The 22,181-nt window shown below is 39.3% G+C and overlaps 1 protein-coding gene across 1 annotated transcript in view; it reads right to left on the bottom strand.

Moving 5' to 3' along the window:
- The window catches only part of SLC6A11 (solute carrier family 6 member 11), a 185,130-nt gene that overhangs the window by 85,972 nt on the left and 76,977 nt on the right, over positions 1–22,181 (bottom strand). The gene's annotated exons all lie outside the window — the stretch shown is intronic.

Raw genomic sequence — 22,181 nt, 5'->3', positions numbered from 1 at the left:
CCCCTTCTTCCAGCTCACAGCAATTTCATAGCAGGGCTGTTGTCTAAGCTTTGGGAAGGCCACAAAAAAGTAGTCATGCCTGTCCTCACCAAGTTGCTGGAACAATGGGACTAATTAGAAAGCTAGCTTTCGGAATTATGGGACCAGCTAATCACAGCCCCAGAGTTCAGAAGGCAGGCTGACTGACCAACGGAACTCTGGGCTGGACAGTTCTGAGAGCTGGCTGGGGGGGGGGGAGTTGGAGGAGGAAATCCACAGAAATCCCAGGGTTTTAGGAAGCCCCGAGTTCTAGCTTTCCATCTGGGTTGTTCATTAACTGTGTCACCTAGAACAGCCTAGTTTCCCTTCCTGGACCCCAGTTCCCCCACCTGGGACTGGAAGGGCTCAGATAAGGTGGCTTCCAAGATCCCTTCCAGCTCTTAGGTGCCAGGATTCTTTGAGGAACACCTATGAACAGCCAAAAATGGAGAGGATTTGGTTCTACTTTGCACATGGTAGATAATACATGTTTGTTAATTAATTGCCTGTTACTACCTATTCCAGCCTGGGTAAGTCACTTAACCAGGCCTGGGGCCCCAGTTTACCCATCTGTAAAATAAGTAAAAGGGATGGCATGATTCTGTCATTAGCAAGCAGCTTGTTTAGTCTCATTTTACCCAAGAAGAAACCGAGGTGTATATATAGAAAGTGACATGTACAGTGTGGCTTCCTATATAGTACTTAGAAGCGGAAGATCAGGATTTGAATTCTGCTTCTGATCTTTACTGTATAACCCTCCCCTAAACTCTCTAAGACTCGATTTCTTCATGTGTAAAATGGGACTAATAATATTTGTAGTAGGTATTGTGAGGCTCAAAAACCATGTAAATGGAATAACTAATCGAATTTAGGATTGGAAGGGACATCAGAGGGTGGCTAGTTTAAGTTCTCAATTTTACAAATGGAAAAACTGATCATCTCACAGTGTTTCTGAAGCCCCCCAGCCCAGGATGCCAATTCTTGGGAGAAAACACTCTCAGAAAGGGCTGAGGAACTGTTAGTCTATGTTTTTGTAGCTGCGGTTGAGCTTTGCTCTCTAGTAAAATTAATGGAATTCTTTGAGGAAATGAATTGAATTCTCTAGTTGCCTTTTCCCCTACAGGGTTTGTAGGTGGAACTGGCTAGAAAGAGTGTATAGACTTGAGTGATATGAATGACTTTGCTATTGTTTAGTCATTTCACTCAGGACTCCATTCAGGGTTTTCTTGGCAAAGATACTGGAGTGGTTTATCATTTGCTTCTCCAGCTCACTTTACAGATGAGGAAACTGAGGCAAATGGGTTAAGTGCTCTCTCTAGGATCACACAGCTAGTTAACATGTTTGAGGACAGATTTGAACTTCTCGTTCTGACTCCAGACATGATGCTCCATACACTGAGTCATCTAACTTCCAGTATGATGTGAATAGTCCCATTTGATAGCTTAAGAGAGATTTTTAAAAATATGTAATAGAACTAATTAGAGAAAAGTTAGATAGGCTGGATGGACCCTGATCAAATGGGGCTTGTTCTCTCTTTTCCAGGTGTCAAAGAGAAAAAGGATGATGGTGATGGCAGTGATGGCGATCATGATGAAGCTGGCATTCACACAAAGCTTTGTCAAGTGGTTTACATGCAGCTCTGCCCAGTCACTTAGTACCCAGCAGTTCCTCTCTCTAAATTAGATCACCAAAGATCATGCCTATCAGAAGTTCCCTAATCCAAGTTCCCTAACCATATTTCTGCACCTTTACCCTGGCCTGGCCACATTCCTGATTCTGAGGCTGGCTCTCTCTTCCCATCACCTCATACTGCCTCATTATTGATTCTTTAAAAGTAGTGTGACTGTGGCAGGTTGCTTTTTTAGAGGCTCATCTATAAAATGGAGACATGTAATCTTTACCTCCCAGAGGAGAACTATATCAAGATTCAAAAATCAAATTTTTTTTGTTAATGGTCCCCTAGTTTCCTTCAAAGCTTAGATCAAAGTTCATTGTCTACATGAGGCTTTTCCTGATCTTCCAGCTGCTACTACCCCCCTCCCCCCAGAAAAAAGATTTTCATTGATTTTGTAGCTAAATTATGTATTTATTTATTTTTATTTAAACATATTGTCTAGATAGAACACAGATTCCTTGAGGGCAGGACCTGTTCCAGTTGGGTATTTTTATCTTCAGTCCCCAGCACTGTGCCAGGAATATAGTAGATGTTTTAATAAATGCTCATTGGCTAGATGGTTTAATCTGAACTTAGAGTTATTGACAAGGGCAAACTTTTGTGTGGCCAGAGGTAGAGAGGAAAGAATAATTTCGCTGGGGGAAAGCCTTGCAGGGGTTCTTAACCTGTGGCTGTAAAAGGTTTTTGGGGGAGGGTTGTTTCTGTTTGTTTTGAATATCTGTATTTCAAGATAAGTTTGTTTTATGAATTTAAAAACATGACTGATTGGTTTCTCAAGTCTGCTCAAGGGATCTAAGCCCTCCTGTTCTAGGAGGATATCAAATACTAGGACTTGAAAGCAGGGGAAATGTCCCTTGCCAAAACTTTCTCCTTTCCTAGAAGGGAAACTTAGGAAAATTTGCAGTAGGGGATGCAAAGAACTGTGGGAGAGCCCAGCTAGGCTACCTTTTGGATATTTTGTGTTTGCTTTTCTGCTTGGGGCTGTCATTCCTCCCCCCACCCCCAGCCCATTCTTTCAGAGTCTCCTATTAAATCATGAGCTATTAGCTTAGGAGTAGGGAGTCAGGTGCCATATCTTGGGAGACATCCAATGTGCATTTTTCTGACTTTCCTGGGTGCTGGATACGAGCCAGGAGAGTGAGAAAACTCCCCCAAATGTACCCAGACTCTTCATTTCTTGTTGAGTCTCTGCCCAAGGGGACTTTTGTATTCCAGTCTCTACTGGCTGGGAGAGAGGGAGTTGGGGTGGGCCTTACAGCTGCCTGCCTATATCATCAGCAGACCTGGCTGGTTTCCTGCCCAAATGTATCTTCCTCACCAGCTGTCACAGTGACAGATCCTTGGCTCCAGATTGGACCCTAATCCCTATTCAGGGAGAGAAAATAACATTAATGCCAGCCGAGATCAGATCACACCTGTGGTCTGATTCCATCAGACCTTCTGAGCAACTGGAAACCCATATAAGGTCAGATCAAGCTAGAATACATGTTCCTGCCCTACAATATTTGCATCAGGACTTCAGAGAAGGACATGCCTCCAGTATCGAAAAATGTCCCAGAATTTTGTTAGCTATGTGATCCTGGGCAAATCACATAAAATCTCTGCGTCTTGGTTTCTGAAAATGACTAAACTGTCTGTGCTCTTTTGCCCAGATAGTCTACTGCTGGACATATAGCCTAGGGAGATCAATAACAAAAAGAGAATCTTCATATACACCAAAATATTTATTGCATGGTTTGAAGTAGCAGAGAACTAGAAACAGATTGGATGCCTATTTATTGGGGACTGGCTGAATGAATTTTTGTTCATTAATGTAATGAAATGTATTACTGTGCTATAATAAATGGAAAACAGTATCATCGTCATCATCATCACCACCATAATTATAGCTAGCATTTATATAGCATATTATATGCCAGGCACTATACTAAGTACTTTTTGAATATTATCTCATGTGATTCTCACAACCCAACAAGATAAGTCCTATTACTATCCCCATTTTACAGTAAAGGAAGTTGAGGCAAACAAAGGCTAAGTGACTTGCTTAAGGTCATTCAGTGAGTAAGTGTGTGAGGCTAGGTATAAACTAGGCTAGGTTCTTCCTGATTCCAGGTCCCAAGCTCTATCCATTGTGCAATTTAGTGAAAAGTACAGAGAAGCATGGGGAGAATTCTACAAACTGATGCAAAATGAAGTAAGTAGAGCCAAGCAAACAAAATATACAATCCCTATGACAACATAAGTGGAAAGAACAATAAAACAATAGAAAATTATCATTGCAAAACTATAATGATTGAACTTGGCCCCAAAGAAGAGGTGTGTGAGAAAGCTTCCCCCACATATTCTCTATCCACATCATTCTTTATCCTTTCATAGGTTCTCTCAACATGGAATCTAGAAACCCTAAACTTATAGCCTAATAAGATCTGATGAACCCCAAGTTTTAGGACTAGATTGTAAGCTGGAGATCCCAGAGTTTGTACTTGTTCCCTGTTCCCTGAGAATCCACACTGAAGGGAATCTCAGGCTAGCAGTTTCAGACTGAATAATAGACCCTAAGGTGAATAACAATCCACTTCAGGTGGGGATTAAGCCCAAGCCTGAGTAGAGTGACTCTTTAGCACAGTAGGTAGTGCTCCTAAATTGAAGGTCTTGAGTTGGATCCTTCAAAGGAGGGTATGATATACTGGGAGAGGCTTCTGGAGACAAGAAGAATCACTTAGCTTCAGCTTGGGCTTAGTCCCCACCTGAAATGGATTGTTATTCACCTTAGGGTCCATTATTCAGTCTGAAACTGCTAGACTGAGATTCCCTTCAGGGTGGATTCTTACAGGAATAAAGAACAAGTACAAGCTTTGAGGTCTCCAGCTTATAATCTAAAACTTGGGGTTCATCAGATCTTAATAGACTACAAATTTGGGGTTTCTAGATTCCATGTTGACAGTTCTATCAAGAGGAAATCCATTTTTACTTTATAAACCAATGAAATCCAATGGCATTTAACTATTTAGCACTAGGATTCTCATATTTCATCATAGATATGGAATGCCTTTTGTTAAGAAAGGAGGTACCCCCAAATGAAAACTGCTAGGAATAATATAGCCCAATTTCAGAGCTCCTAGGTCAGTGATGGCAAAACTTTTAGAGACTGAATGCCCAAACTACAACCCTCACACATCATGTGAGCCCCCCACCTTACCCCAAACAGGGGAGGAAAGAAGCCCTCCCATTGGGCTGCTAGGCAGAAGGGCAGATGAAGGGAGAAATGTCCTCAGGCACATGTGGAGAGGGGGAAGGGAACAGCCCCCCTCTAGCACATATACCATAGGTTCACCAAAACAGTCCTAAGTCAAGTAGAAAATATTATAAGCAGCAGAGAGAAAAAATTCATATACTGCAGAGCTATTGTCAAGATCACATAAGACTCATCAGCTTTCACTTACAGGAGAGGAAAGCTTGGGATATGATATCCAGAAAGCAAGAGAGCTGGTATTACAAACAAGAATAACCTTCCCAACAAAACTAAATATAATCCTTCTGGGGGGAAATGGCTATTTAATGAAACAGAACTTTTGAGCATTCCCAATGAAAATATCAGCTGAATAGAAATTTTGACATTTAACACAAAACTCAAGGGAAGCATAGAAAGGCAAACAAGAAAGAGAAACCATAAGGGGCTCAATAAGTTTAAATGGTTTACGTTCCTGTATGGGAAGATGATACATGTAACTTCTAAGAACTTTATCATTATTAAGACAGTTAGGAGGCATCTACAGAGGCAGAGGACACAAATTTGACTTGATATATATTTTGAAAATAATTTTTAAAACTTTTTATCTTTAATCTTTAAATCTAAAAAATCTTTAAAGAATAAAGAAATGAGAAAGAGATAGGCACTGGAAAAAGGGGAAGGGAAAGGAAGAATCAGGGAAAATTGTCTTTAAAAAATCAAGGAACATAAGAAAGAGCTTGTATAGTAGAGGAGGAAATAAGGAGTGTCAAGCAATGCTTAAATCCTCATTCTCATTGGAATTCTTCAAAGAGGGAATAATACTTCAGTTGAATGTAGAAATTTATTTCAAGGAAGGACAAAGCAAAAAGAAAGAAAAGGATAAAAAGAAGAAAATCAATTGAGGGGAATATACAATTATTAAAAACAACTTAGTATGAATGGAATGAGCCTACCTCTAAAATGGAAACAGAATGGATTAGAAACTAGAATATGACAATATGTTGTTTACAAGAGATACACTTGAAACCGCAAGACACACATGCAGAGATAAAATATGGGGCAGGAACAGAACCTATTATGCTTTCAGATGAAGTAAAAAAGGCAGGGCTAGCAATCATGATCTTAGACAAAGCAAAAACAAAAATAAACCTAATTAAAAGATGGTCAGGGAAACAATATTTTGTTAAAAGGTACAATAGATGGTGAAAGAAGATCAATTTTTTTACAGAAAGTTTCTTAGATAAGGGCTTCATTTCTGAAAATGAACTGCTTAAAGTTTATAAAAAGAGCCATTTCCCAACTGGTAAGTGGTCAAGGGATATGAATAGGCAGTTTTCAGAAGAAATCAACACTATTTACAATCATATGACAAAAATGTTCTAATCACTATTGACTAGAGAAACACAAGTTAAAACATCTCTGAGATACTGCCTCATAGCTATCATAAATGACAAATGCTAGAAGGAATGTGGGAAAATAGGTAGATGGATACACTGTTTGTAAATTTCTGAACTGGTCTTACTATTCTGTAGAAGAATTTGTAACTATGCCCAAAGGGTTATAAAACTGTGCATACTCTTTGAACCTGCAATGCCAGCACTAGGTCTATAAATCAAAAAGATCACAGAGAAAGGAAAAAGACTTATATGTACAAAAATATTAATAGTAATTCTTTTTTTGGGAGAGTGTAAAGAACTGGAAATTAAGGGGACATTCATCAACTGGGGAATAGCCGATAGAGTAGTGAAATACTATTGTGATGGAATAATATTGGACTATAAGAAATGACAAGTAAGATGCTCTCAGGAAAACCTAGAAAGACTTAAATGAATTGATGCAAAGGGAAGTGAGCAGAAGCAGATCATTGTACATAGTAATAGCAATATTGTATCAATGATCAACTTTGAAAAACAGCTTCTTTGAGCAATACAATGATTTAAGACAATTCAAAAGAACTTCATGATGAAAATTGTTTTCTCTCTCCAGAGAGAGAACTGATGAACTGTGAGTATAAACTGAAGTATAACTACTTATTTATTCCTTTTTTGTGGCATGATTTAGTATGGAATTAAACTTTGCATGATTTCATATGTATAACTTACCATTGAGAAAAAGAAATATGAAGCCCTTACTTATAACTAGATTCATTTCTGACTTTGTTACTGGCAGGTGGTGAAAATTTTCATACCTTTAGTCCCTTTCGTGTACATTCAAAAGATAATGGTATCTTAGGACTTGCCTTCTCAGGCAGTGGAGGAGAGGCTAGAAGGAGGAAGGGAATTTGAAACTTAATTTTTTAAATGTTAAAAATAAATAAATTACTACTAAATTAAAAAAAGAAAGGTGAATCATGGTTTGATATTTGGGAGGGAGCTGGGACTTTGCAAGTCATTCCAGTACCACTTGAAACATTTGAATAAATAATAATGGATTTCATCTAGTCTTGCCACTTTTCAATTTTCCAGATAACCTAATTACTCTCCTTCCTCACTGATAAAATAGTTTAGTAATTAATTGTATGCATGGGGTACAGACTATATATTGGCTGATCCAACTTGCATTTTTGATGTTTTTACCTTCTGTTGACCAGAGAGGGAATTAGACCTTTCCCATATCCTCTTCATTCAAGGGTTCTCTTGTTCCTCTGATTTCTTTGCCTCTTGATCCACTGTGATAAAGTTCTGATAGGGGGAAACTAAGTGGTTCAGTGAATTGAGTCTCAGGCCTAGAGATATGAAGTCCTGGATTCAAGTCTGGCTTCCTAGTTATGTGTGACTTTGGGGAAGACCCTGTTGCCTAGTCCATACCTCTCTTCTGCCTTGAAAACAACTGATTTTAAGACAGAAGGTAAGGGCTTAAAAAAAAAGTTCTGATTAGTGTTGAAAAGCTATTCTTTGGGCTACTTTGACTCCTCATATCAACCCTTTGACTTTGGTTTTCAATTTCTGACTATAGGAATCTAGAATTTCTGCTCTAATTTTGTTTTTCCAGGTTCCATTCCACACTTTTCTTTTCTGGTTTCTTTTACTTGGGCTAAATACAACATTCAAGTTTTCTACTGCACAAATGAGCTTGTTCTTGATTTAATCTTTTAATTCTTCTCCAAACGTCTTCCTTAGCTTTCTCAAAATGCTTCTGCTATTTGATGACTATCTTTGGTAGTATTCCAGGATAGTTTCTACTTTCCTTCTCACCATGGCAACAGCCACCTCATATACTATTGTGAAGATCATGAAATACTTTTACATGTTCTGTCAACTTGTCTGAGAATGAGCTTGCCATGATGGTTAAAGCAAATACTATTTTAAATTATTCTGTTTTGTATAGCTGGTCTTCTAGTTGGATTTGTGCTCTTGAACTAAAAAAGGACTTTTGAAATTCCTGTCTAGGGATGCCCATCTCTTAATCAAAATTATTTGAGCCATGCACATGGCTCAATTTTGTGGTTATTCTTTTCATGACTAGATAGAATTTCTGGAATTTGTATTAAGTGAAGATTTTCAAAGCTGCCAGATTCTCCAACTCCTCCCCACCCCCTGTCATCTAATCTGGATTTAGGTATGAAGTTTATTTCTTATGTTTGCCTTCCCTTGTTCAGAATATATTCTTGTATGGCCTGGAGCTACTATTGGCAAAAAGCATACTATAAAGCCTTTGCCTGCAACTGCTAAGATTTATTTCTATTTTGTTATTGGCATGGGATGAAAATATTTATGCCTTGAATCCCTTTTCATGGGCATTCATGATTTGCTCACTTTTGAGGTCAACATTATGTGAGCAAAATATTTTCAGTAGGTGAGGTACAAAGTTTTAGATTTGTTCCAGTGTCCCTTGCCTTCATGAGATATTAATCACAGGGTCAGAAAGCATTTGATAAGCATTTATTCCCATTGATTATACAAAGGAAGGCAACAACTCATCTTTGCCATCCATCAAAATCTACTAGATTACAAAGGAATTTTACCTATTCCATTATTTTCCATTTCATCACGAGAATTTTGAGTATCCTAACCCATGATCTTATGCCATCTTTTCTATTTTCTTATCTCTTAAGAGCAGTTGTATCACACTGACTAGGCTACAGGTATCAGAACCCAGTCTGACAGTGGGTCACCACTATACACCACCCTGTTTGGCAGTGCCCTACTTTGTAGTTGTTTTCCCCTCATCCCATCATATGGACTTTGAAGAAGTCATGATTTGGTTTACTGATGGATAGCATGGTGCAATGGATAAAGTGCTGGCCTTGAAGCCAGGAAGATCTGGTTTCCCGTCCTACCTCTGATCTATGCTGGCTATGTAACTCTGGACAAGCCACTTAATCTCAGTGGTCTAGACAATATTCTACCACCATAAGTTGCAGAAAAAGGTGCTGATCTGCATTGGTAGGGGAGTTTTCTCAACCAGATGTTCCCTATACTAAAGAAATTACAAGTCTAATTCCTATTCTTATCATTCTTGCAAGGTAGCACAGTTGATAGAAAAATGGACCTGGAGTCAAGTGGCCCTGAATTCAAATTTTACCTAAGCTGTATGACTCTGGGAAAGTCACTTAACCTGTTTATCTCAGTTTGCTCATCTGAAAATTAGTATAATACTAGTACCTAGCTTTCTGAGCATTTGCAAGGATCAAATGAGATAATATTGTAAAGTGCCTTTCAAACCTTAAAGTATGTAAATGCTAGTTATTATTATTTTTTAAGTATTAATTTGGACCTATCCTTGAGTTACCAAGAGACTTCTGCTTTGAAGACTGAGGCCTTAAGAATAAAACTCCCAAGGCAGTCAAAAACCTTTCTCAAAACAAACTTTCTCCTACTGAGCTAGCCAGGGTCCTGAGATTGCTCTGATCTCTTTGGGGATGCTGGCAAGTAACTTGCAAATTCACAAACTAATCAAAAGTTGCATGTGTGCCCCAGTGCCTTGGAGGGAAATGTAAGCATGTCGTGAGACATGATCTTCTTGTTAAAAAACATCTCCCATGCTCCCTCCCTCGCTTACCACCTTTATTTTTCAGTAGGGGAAGACTGATTATCTAAGCTCGGCAATATTGCAACCCATTGGACACCTGGATGTTAGTCCAACTGTTTATTCCACCATTATTGGCTAACTAACCATCCTAGGGGGATAGCAATTACATATGTAATTAGATTACACAGGTACCTACCCTGAAAATGAAATTTTCAATGGAAATGACTTCCTGCTAAGATGTCTAAAAGGCAAGAATTGAACTTAGGCCATCCACTACACTATATTTCCTCTTTCAAAAGAGGGTACAGATACACTTATTTATCTATAAATTATGTAAATGAATAAATGTACTAATGCCTTTGTATCTTATAAAATTTACACTAAATATTTTTAAATTTTAAATTTTTAAAGATGAAATTATATTTGATCCTATAGTCTACAGGATGTATTGCATGGAGGGGTGGAATGGTTAGAGGTCTGTTTTAGGAAATTCATTGGCAGATCTGGGAAAGATGAATTGGAGAGGAGAGAGGCTTAAGGCAGGAAGAGTAATATGGAAGCCATTGCAATAGCTTAGGTTAGAGAAGATGAAGGCCTGAATGGGGGTTTTGGCCATATGAAGAGAGAGAAAAGATGACAAATAGGAAAGCTGCCATGGAGACAGAATGAATAAAGTTTGGCTGTTGATTATATATGGCTTTAGGAGGTGAGAGAGAGTAGAGAGTGACACAAAAGTTTCTGACCTGGAAAACTGGGAAAGATGGTGGTGCCCTTAACAAAAATGGGGATGGTCAGAAAAAGGGTGTAATTAGAAGGAAAATAATGTAATGATCTCGAATCCCAACTCACACTGAGTGAGTCATTCTGTCTCATGAAAATCAATACTCACTGGAGTGTAGGGTGTGCCCCTCTTAGGAGCACCTGCCACAACTACAAGGTGACTTAGGGGACCAGAAGGAGATTGGCATTACTCTAGGGAAAATGGGGATTTGGAACAGCTGCAAAGCTTCTTGTGGTCTGTCACTGTGTCATTTAGGTTTTAACCACCCTGGGGGACCTACCTTTGGTGGAGTCCAGCAGCAGGACAAGGCTAAACATATGAAGAGATGGAATTGTTGGGTTGGAGACAAGCCCTGTGACTGTCTGTCAAAGGGAGGGTGGAATGTGACCCAAACCCTTTGGGATCATGTCATAATCTCCACTTTGGAGATTATTGCTCTAGAGTGCTTCCAAAATCATCTTCCTAAGGTAGAAATCTGTCCAAGTCACTCCTCTGTCCCAAAACTTTCAGTGCTTCTTACTAACCCTAATATAAAATACCATTTTCTCTGTTTGGTATTTAATTCTCTGCCCAGGCTGGCTCCAGACTACCTCTCTAGGCTTATTTCCCATTACTCTCCTCCATGAACCCTACTTTTTTAAAGTCACACTAGCCTGTTTGTTGCTCCCTGAACTCAACATTCCATCTCCCACCTGCACACTTTTGTACTGGTTTTTCTCCATTCCAGGAAAGCATTATCTCCTTCTCTCCATCTGTTAGAATACATGTTTTCAAGGCTCAGCTCATGTGCAATACTGAATCTCTGTAGTTATTGGTAGTTCTTCTCACCAGATGTCATTAAACACAGGTTTACCCATTTTACTTGATGTGTTTCTCTGGGGAAATATAAGCTCCTTCAGGGCAGGGGCTGTTTGCTATTTCATCTTTGTACCTTCTGTGCCTGATATAATGCAGAATAAAATAGATGCTTAATAAATGCTTGCTGGGACGGATTACACTGGATCTCTGGAGGCTAGAGTTTAACACAGATGGCCTCTGGGGAACTCTAGCAGAGGTGGGAAGGCAGTAAAGATGTTAAAGCAATAATTACATCCCCAGGGAAGATATTATTCCTTGCTAAACTGCAGTTTAAGAACCCACAATTGGAGCTGGAAGGAAGCTGCTCAGGAGAGTTTAATTTGGCATGGACTATATTCTTCTAAATATGGAGAAACTGAGAATTTATTCAGAATTTGTTAAGTCCCTACTATGTGCCAGGCACTAAACTAGGGCACGAGGGATATAATGACTAAAAGGAAATAGCCCCTGTTATCAAAAAGCATCCATTCTACTGTTTATTGCTACTTTCCTGTGAGGATGGGGAAAAGAACCTGGAGATGGAGATGAGGGGCTATAGACTCAGGAAAAGGAGTAAAGAAAAGAATGTAAGTCCTAAGAGAGCAGCAGAGAAAGTCAATAACCACACCACTACATAAATTCATGCCTTTGACAATCATTTGCTGAATGACTTGGAAAGTGCTTCATAAATGTCGATGTACCATATAAAATTTAAAAGTCTTTTTTATCTATGGAAATTCCATAGAAAACATGTAGCAGATAGAGTGTTAGAGTCAAGAAGACCTGAGTTCAAATCTAGATTCTGACTCTTAACTATACTACATGATGTCATCTCTTTCTGCTATGATAATATGTGACTAGGAGAAATGGATACTAGTAACTCATATTTAGATTATTCTTTTAAGGTTTTTAAAAATAAATCGGTAAGTGGCAGAACTAGTATTATTATTTCCATTTGACAGATGAGGTCATTGAGGCTCTGGAGATTAAGTGGCTTGCCCTATTAAGTGTTTAAGTTGGTGTTTGATTCACCTAATTCCATGTTGAAGTCCTGTCGCTTCTTTTGCTCATAAAAATTAAAGAAATAAGTGTGAGCAGAAGAAATCAGGAGAAGCACAGATTACTTTTGCCTCAAAGACTTAGAGGTGACTATATTGAAGCTGACAACTGAGTTGGATCTTGAAGAATGTGTGGGCATGACTAGTTGAGAGGCATTGCAATCAGAAAGAACTGGATGAGCAAAAAGATACAGGCGCAGAGGTCCAAGCTGCAGAGAATAGTCAATTGATATGTATGCTAGTTGACTTTACTGACCTTCCTGGACCATTGGAGGCACGAAAAGGAGTAGAAGGTTGAAGAATAATTTTTTGAGAACCCTGAATACTAAGCTATGGAATTTGGGCTTTATTTAGTAAGCAATAAAGAATCTTTGCAGATTTCTGGAAATGGAAGTATGGGATCAGTCGGGCTTTATGAACTTCATCTGACAGCAGGGAGAGGGATGGAGAAAGTTTAGCCAATCAGTCAGCCAACAAGCACTGACAAGATATATTATTGCCAGGCAGTGTAAGCACTATGAATACAGAGAAAATCAAGAAACAGTCCCTGACCTCAAGAAGATTATATTCTAGTCAAGAGATAACATGTAGATAACAAGACAAATAAAAGAAATATCCAGAGTATGGAAAGGTGAGGAGAGATTAGAAATGGCAAGGCCAGTTAAAAGACAACAGTTTCAGATGTGAGTTGAAAAGGACTTGAATTAGGATTGTACTGATGACAATGGAGAGAGGGAGAAAGATAAAGGGGACATTGATAGGACTTAATGACTGACTGGTTGCTTTGGGTGGAGGGAAGAAGAGTCTCTGTCAAAGATGATTCTGGAATTTCAAGACAAGAATTGGAAAGATGCCGGTGACTTCAACAAGAATTGGCAAATGAGGAGAAGGAACATGTTGAGATCAAGGTAATGTACTTGAACAAGTCATCTAACCCTCATTGCTTGGTTCTTATTGCTCTTCTACCTTAGAACTAATATATAATAGTGATTCTGATTCTAAAACCGAAGGCAAGGGTTAAAATTTTTAAAAAGAACATCTATGACCTAATGAACACAGAAGTCTTTCCAAAGTTCATTTTAAGGCAGAGTATACTTGAGCATGTTTGTACGTGGCTACCGGGACCTTAGAGCAGGTAAATGGTTCAGTGGATAGAACACCTGGCCTGGGATCAGGAAAATCTGAGTTCAGATCTGGTCTCAGACACTTGCTAGCTGTGTGACCCTAAGTAAGTCACTTATTTGAGTTTTCCTCATCTCTAAAATGAACTGGAGAGGGAATTGACAAATCACTCTAGTATCTTTGTTAAGAAAACCCCAATAGGGTCACAAAGAATCAGAGATGATTGAAAAATGGCTATAACATTGGGGCCTTAACTTTGGAAAGAATTCTGTGTTCATTGGGTCATAGATATTCTTTCTAAAAATTTTAACCCTTGTCTTCTGTCTTAAAATCAATATTGTGTATTAACTCTAAGAAAGAAGAGCAGTGAGGACCAAGCAAAGTTAAATGACTTGTCCAGAGTCACACAGTTAGGAAACATCTCAAGTCACATTTGAACCCAGGGTCTCCCATGTCTAGACTTGGCTTTCTATCCAGTGAGCCACCTAGATGCCCCCTGGGCCATAGAAATTTTTAAATTTTTTAATAGAAACAGTGTGGGATAGATAGAGGGAAGTCCTAGAATTTAGGTGGCTAAGTTTTAATGTCACTTCAACCTGCAAAACAAAATAATTAAGGTGTATTCATCCCTGTCTTTGATTGCATCCTAAACCAAGTCTTTATAGTCTTCTTTATGTTATGTTGAAAAGTAATAGATGCTGCAATACATTCGACTTTAATGAAATGGACTGATCACTGTTTGCACGTCCAAACCTATTGATTTTTGCTGGACTCCCTCATTAAGGTGACTAAAAAAAGAAAGAAAGAAAGAACTCAGGAGCATTAATCAGCTTGATGGTCATCAATGGTTATCATCCAACCCAGTGTGCTGGACTCTCATTTATGGTTTTCACATCATGCCTGGTAATCTTTCCTGATGATGCTCTAACACAATCTTTCATCTTTCTCTGGGATATGAGGCTGATGTCTCCATGGAGACCTAAGGCCCAGCCAAGCCATAAGTTCCCAGGAAAGGGTTTATCAGTTTCTTACCCCAGAATTCTGGCAGATAAGAGAGGAATCCCATATTTTTTTCTCTCCTCTGAGGGAGCCCACCAAAATGGAAATACTGTCTTAGGGAGCAAGATGAGTCTAAGGGCCATGGCTTCATAGGATTGTGGAATTAAAGCTAAATGGAACCTGAGATGCTATTGGTTCCAACCCTCTCATTTAACAGATAAGGAAACTGAGGCCCAGGCAAATTATACAATTTGCTCAAGGTTATATAGGTGGTAAGCTTCAATGTGGGATTTGAACCCAGGTTCCCTGACTCCAGGTCCAAGGAGTTTTACATTTTAGCAATATGCTGTCTAGGTTTTAGCTTGTACTTCATGGATCATATTTATTCTCCTTCTTAGACACTGTCCCTATGATTAAAGGAAAATATTCACTCCCAAGCCTAAGAATTAAGTGAGTATGGGATTTTTAAAAAAACTCTTCTTTTGTAAAGTAAGCTGAGAGCACAAGTAAAGGGTCATATGTTTCTGTCAAAAAACAAAGTGGGACCATCTGTGTGATGACATGTCAGATTCCTGCCTTTGCTGCCACCAGTTAAGAAGATAGGGCATTTTCAGGGCTCCAATCTTAAAAAATATGTTCTAAAGGAACCCTGATCAGGAACCACTTTTCACCAAAAAGACATTTGAAGGCTTCTTGTTCTGTTGTGGCTCTCCCCTAACCCTTCGAATACTCTCCCAAATCCCCCTCTTTAAATAATCCCTGCTGTATTAACAATATGAGGTTTAATAATTGCAAACACTATATCCAGATTTAACAACCTTCTTGAAGTATGGGGCAGGGGAATTAGGGAGAGAGCTATGATTCTTCTCCTCTACATTCAGGAGAACAGGCACAGACCCTCATTGATTTCTGGGATTTTGAGTTTTTAGTCATTTCTTGGCCAAGGAAACATCTCTTGTTTTGGGGCTGGGGGTGAGACTTGAAGAAGGAAATTTGGGGAGGAGAGATGAGAAAGGAGGGGCATTGCATTGCTACAGAAGTTCACAATTGCAAGTATCCAGAATACTGTAGAACCCAGATTTGTCCTGTTTAGACAATAAATAAAATAAGAATAAAGAAAAAAAGAAAAGAAAAATTTTCTCCCTTTAATTCCAGTTGCCTCTATCCAGTCGCTGAAACCCAGACCATGCTTCTCCACTGTCAAAAAAATCTAGGTCATTTGCCTAATTTCTTTTTATGATCATGGAGAAAAGCTACTTCATGAGGCAGGTGTGAATGGCTCAGATTGGAGATGAAGTCATTAAGATCATGGGGTTCCAGTTTATAGTCTCCATTTTGTTCTATGCCAGATCTGTCTGCTTTCACAAGTTTTTCTGTGGCTCTATTGAATCCTTCAAACAAATATACAGATGAAACCCAGATCAATCTTAGTCTGAGACAGTCCTCTGAATTTTACCTTGCTTCTAACCTTGGCACATATCTAAACTCTTCTGTTTATGGAGGAAGCAGATTTTCAATGTCTCTGCTTCTTTCCAATGGTCAGACAGATTGGCCTTGCAAGCCTGGTTCTTGTGGGTCTTTATGCTATATAATATACATCTACTCTAAGTTAGATGTACCTAAAATGACTGAAATAAAGCCACTTTTTTCAATTGGCCCTCAGCTTCTAAAAACTAAGTACTCTCTCTCTCTCTCTCCTTTCTTTTCTCCCTCTATCTACCACCCCACCACTTCTCTTTCTCTGGTATTAAAAAAAGATTAAAAAGGGAAGTTTTGTACCCCCAAGGGAAGGTTTGGACTTTTGGTATGGAGAGGGGAGAAAGAGAAGAGAACCCCCTTCTCAAAGCGGGGTTCAGGGGAGACAGCAGATGTTGGCTCAGAGAGAGGAGAGGAGGTTTGAAGATTTTCCCCTTTCTGCCTTCCCTCTTTAGCTAAAGCTGCTCTCCCCAATTCACTCTTGTCCCTCTTGTCCCCCTTCCACTACTGGAGACCAAAAGGTCTCCCCTTGATCCATTCACTCACACTCAGCTTGGGGAACAGATAACTTTTAATGGTAACTCAATCAGGGAATACAAAAGGAATAACAGGCAGGGAAGAATGGGGAAAAATGGAAAAATAAATCCAAACCTTCCCTCAAGGTACAAAACTTCCATTTTTTATCTTTTTTAAATACAGTTGGCACCCCAGATAGGAAAAGGAAAGTGGGTAAAGGGGGTCCCTGTCTCTATTTAAACCCTTTCCCCTCCCTCCTCTCGTTTGGGGGAAACTCAGGCCTTGGCAGCCTGAGCCCCCTGAGAGAAAGTCAGGTTGACTCACCCCTGGGCAACAGGAGCTGAGGTAAAGTATGCTCAGGTTTCTCTTCAGAAGTCCCTTCAATTGAGAAGTGTTGGGGGAAAAGATTTCCAGGCACCAGTAGGAAAAGTGGGTAACTCTAAGGAGAAAGTATTTTTCCCATCTTCTCTCTTCTCTCTCTTTGGCTTGCAACTCACTGATCTTTCCACCAGAGACTACTCCTCCTCTGGATTTTCACCCTTGGGGCCCCTCCCCATTGAGGTGATCAATTTCACATCCTCTTCAGCCTGGCACTTTTTCTTTAGTGCCAGCCTCTGTCACACTCTTGACTCTTTCTTTCTCTTTCTTATCTCCTTCCTCTCCCTATTCTTTCTCTCCCCCATTTTCTCCTCCCCTCTCTTCTTTCCTACCTCAGTTTCTTTTTTCTCCTTTCTCCTCCTCCTAGTCTCCTCTCATCTCTTCTTCCTCTCTTTTTCTCTCTCTTGTTTGTTGTGTCTTTTCTCACCATTCCCACCAAAACAAAACCAAAATACACCAACAACATAGACTGCACAGAAGGTAATTTTTTTTTAATCATAAAGATAACCAGGAGGACAGGCAAAGCATGAACATTTTTCTTATCTTCCAAAACCCTGGAGAGGTGGGGAAAGTCCCCAGCCTCAGGGACATCTTGGAAAAGAATCAATTGCTAAATGTTTATTGATCACCTAACTATATGTTGTAAGAAAGGGCAAGTATGAGCCGGAGGCAGTCAGAAAATTTGCCATGTCATTCCCTTTCTAAATTGCTTGAGCTCTGGAGCTGCAAGGTAGCTAGTAGATAGAGTGCCAGGCCTGAAGTTGAGAGGATTTGGGTTCAAATGTGACCTTACATACTTCTTAGCTATATGATCCTGGGCAAATTACCTAATTCTATTGACTTAATTTTTGCCCTTTTGTCTTTACATTGTTAACTAAAGACAGAAAGTAAGGGTTTGTACCCTAGAGAGATCATAAGGGAAAAGACTTGTACCAAAATATTCATAGCTGCACTCTTTGTGGTGGCAAAAAACTGGAAAATGAAGGGATGCCTTTCATTGGGGAATGGCTGAACAAATTGTGGTATATGTTGGTGATGGAATACTATTGTGCTCAAAGGAATAATGAACTGGAGGAATTCCATGTGAACTGGAACAACCTCCAGGGATTGGTGCAGAGTGAAAGGAGCAGAAACAGGAGAACATTGTACACAGAGACTGATACACTATGGTACAATAAAATGTAATGGACTTCTCTAGTAGTAGCAATGCAATGATCCAGGACAATTCAGAAGGACTTATGAGAAAGAACACTATCCACATCCAGAGGAAGAACTGTGGGAGTAGAAACACAGAAGAAAAACAACTGCTCGATCACAAGGGTCAATGGGGATATGATTGGGGATGTAGACTCTAAATGATCATTCTAGTGTAAATATCAATGGTATGGAAATGGATCTCGATCAAAAACCCAGAGGAATTATGTGTCAACTCTGGAAGGGGGCAGGGAAAGAACATGAATCTTGTTACCATGGGAAAATATTCTAAATTAACTAATTAAACAAAATTTAAAAGATAAAATACAGAAATGAGATTTTTAAAAAAGAAAGTAAGGATTAAAAAAAATCATGGAACTTCACAGAGGAAAGTCCTGGTCCTTCCTTTTCAGCTCTCTCTATATCCTACCCATTTCGATTCAACTTTTTTTTCCTTCTTAAAATATTTTCTCACATCTTGCTATATATATAAGGAACCAATTCCTTGGTTCTTATTGCCAGGTCCATTAGCCTGACCCTGGAGCAGAATGGAAGAACTATATATATAGTCAGGAAAAACCAGGTTTTCAATCTTGCTTCCCATACTTCCTAACTACTGGCTCACAGGCAACTTATTTGACCTCCTTTGCCCCCACCCGCCTCTTCTGTAAAATGGATTTAATAATACTACTAATAATAATTTGTAGTCTTCACTTCACCAGGATTTGATGAGGCTCAATGAGTTAAGGTCTATCCAATGCTTTGAAAGCTTTAAGCCCATATAGATGTCAGTTGTGCTCATTTACACTGTTCTCTTGACACTATAAGTTATTTTTCTCTTTTTTTTTAATCAACCCTATACGCTCTGTTTTAGAATCAACACAAAGTATTGATTTCATGGCATAAGAGCAGTAAGGGCTCATGATTTTAATTTGATTTGGATTTGAATTCAGGTTTTCCAGACTCTTTATCCACGGAGCCTCCTAGCTGCCACTCTAGGATTCCTCATATGGTGTTTATTGTTGTTATTTTTATTTACCACCATTTAATTATAGTTCACTCCTGTTTTTTTGTGGCCTTAAAGGCAAAGGAGGTGGGCCAGAGCCAGACTTTGGCTTTGGAGCTCAATGACTTCTCTGACTAAAGTGGTGGCCTTTGGATGGGCCACAGATGGGCCATGGACACAACTATAAATGCACAAAGGCATCAGTCCACTGGGAGTTGGATACTTGCTGGCTGGGCATCTGCCTGAGCATGTGATAGGACACAGGGTACCCTCACCTGTTCTATGAGTTTCCATCTTTGTCACAGAATGTATGGGACAGCTGGGGGCAGTCAGGGTACTCTCCAACCAATTCAAGCTCACTGCCCTGACTCATACAAGCAAAACACAAGGCAAGAAAATAGTTGTTGCAAGTCAACTAGCATTTACTCTGTGTTTCCTAAGTACCAGAAAGAGAGAGGGTACACAGAGACTTAAGGGATATGGACCATTTCCTCAAGGATCTTATATGTGTGTTTCTCATAGTACTTGTATTATTCCTGGGCATTCCTCCTAGTTTAATTTGGGCGCCATTTGTTGGTAAGCTTGTGTTATCTTCCCTACTGGAGTGAGTGCTTTGAGGAAGACAGATGAATGATTATCTGTCCTTGTATTTCATCCATGCTCTACACAAAGAAGGCATTTGTAAAATGCTTGTTGAATGAGTCAACAAATGATTTGAAAAATAACTACTCCAGTCCTGGAAATGGAAAGTCTTGGGTTCAAATATGGTCTCAGATATTTTCTAGTTGTGTGATCCTGGGCAAGTCATTTAACCTTGTTTGCCTGAGTTTCCTTAACTGTAAAATGAGCTGGAGAAGGAAACAGCAAATCATTCCAATATGTTTGTCAATAATTAATGAACCACAATAATAGTAGAGAATATAACCCCAGGATTGGGAAGACCTTGGTACAAGGTCCTGTGTCTCACATATTCTGGATATGTGATCCCTGGAAAATCACTTAGTTTCTTATTGAGGATCCTTGGTAACTCTTTAAGACTGTCAGTCACAAAGCAGGTGCCCCTTACACCCACAAAATCCCAGGTCTCTTACAAATAGCCCAGTTATAGTCTTTTCAATTTATATAGAGCTTTGGAGCTTAACAAGGTATAATGTCATAGGTCTTCATTGAGAATGAAGCTTCAAGGGAGCATCTAGGTGGCTCAGCAGATTGAGAGTCAGGCCCAGAGATGGCATGTCCTGGGTTCAAATGAGGGCTCAGACATTTCCTAGCTGTGTGACCCTGGGTAAGTCACTTAACCCCCATTGCCTAGCCCTTACCACTCTTCTGCCTTAGAACCAAAACACAGTATTAATTCCAAGATGGAAGGTAAGGGTTTAAAATAAAAAAAAGAGAATGAACCTTCAGTTTCCTAACTTGTGAAATAGAGACAATAATTGTACTCACTTCACATCACTGTTTGAATATCAAATGAGCTAATATATGCAGAGGGCTTTGAAAACCTCAAAGTTCTTTATAAATATTATTTTTTAAAAAGAGTAATAATAATAACCAATATTCATGTGTTCAGTACCTTAAGATTTTCAAAGGACTTTACAAAATTCTTTTTTTTTTCCCTTTTAAAACCTTACCTTTTGCCTTAGAAGCCAAGGCAAAAGAGCAGTAAAGTCTAGAAGATGGGAGTTAGGCGATTTGTTCAGGATCATACAGATCGAAACTGTCTGATAACAGATTTGAACCCAGAACCTCCCATCTCTAGGCCTGGATTCTATCTTCTATTTATCTATCATCTAGCTTCCCCCTTCATATATTATCTTTTTTTTTTTTTAATTTTGAACATTATTTTATTTGGTCATTTCCAAACATTATTCACTGGAAACAAAGATCATTTTCTTTTCCTCCCCGCCCTCCCTCCTACCACCTTTCCCTCTCCCATAGCTGACACACGATTCCACTGGTTATCACATGTGTTCTTGACTCGAACCCATTTCCCTATTGTTGGTATTTGCATTAGAGTGTTCATTTAGAGTCTCTCCTCAGTCATATCCCCTCAACCCTTGTAGTCAAGCAGTTGCTTTTCATCGGTGTTTTTACTCCCACAGTTTATCCTCTGCTTGTGGATAGTGTTTTTTAGATCCCTGCAGATTATTCAGGGACATTGCATTGCCACTAATGGAGAAGTCCATCACCTTCGATTGTACCACAATGTATCAGTCTCTGTGTACAATGTTCTCCTGGTTCTGCTCCTCTCGCTCTGCATCACTTCCTGGAGGTTGTTCCAGTCTCCATGGAATTCCTCCACTTTACTATTCCTTTTAGCACAATAGTATTCCATCACCAACATATACCACAGTTTGTTCAGCCATTCCCCAATTGAAGGACATCCCCTCGTTTTCCAATTTTTGGCCACCACAAAAAGCGCAGCTATGAATATTCTTGTACAAGTCTTTTTCCTTATTATCTCTTTGGGGTACAAACCCAGCAGTGCTATGGCTGGATCAAAGGGCAGACAGTCTTTTATCATATATTATCTTGATGTGCTTGCTGCCTTGATGGGCTCCCTTTATTATACAAGGTGAGTCTATGCTTCAAAATCAGCAAGCCAAGGTTCTAAGAGTTTTGAATGAGTGACATTGGTATAGATTTAGAGCTCAAGTTATGCTTTACCTTAAAAGAGGATGGGAGAGAGTTATGATAGCCCAATGGGATCTTTTTAATGATCCCCAAAGAAAAAAGTGGGGACAATAGCCTCAAATGGGAGTAAGGAGATTTTGTTTCTAGTTTTAGTTTGGTTATACCTTTACTGGATGGCTTAGGCAAGCTGCTCTCCAGGACTTAGTTTCCTTATCTATAAAATGTGATGAAAGCATCTCATAATAAGCTACAGCATCTTAAACAAAGGTAAAGTATTTAGGGA

The sequence above is a fragment of the Monodelphis domestica genome, chromosome 7 (assembly GCF_027887165.1).
Source record: "Monodelphis domestica isolate mMonDom1 chromosome 7, mMonDom1.pri, whole genome shotgun sequence".
In the NCBI taxonomy this organism is placed as follows: Eukaryota; Metazoa; Chordata; class Mammalia; order Didelphimorphia; family Didelphidae; genus Monodelphis; species Monodelphis domestica.
This window is presented reverse-complemented; position numbering and strand designations above follow the sequence as displayed.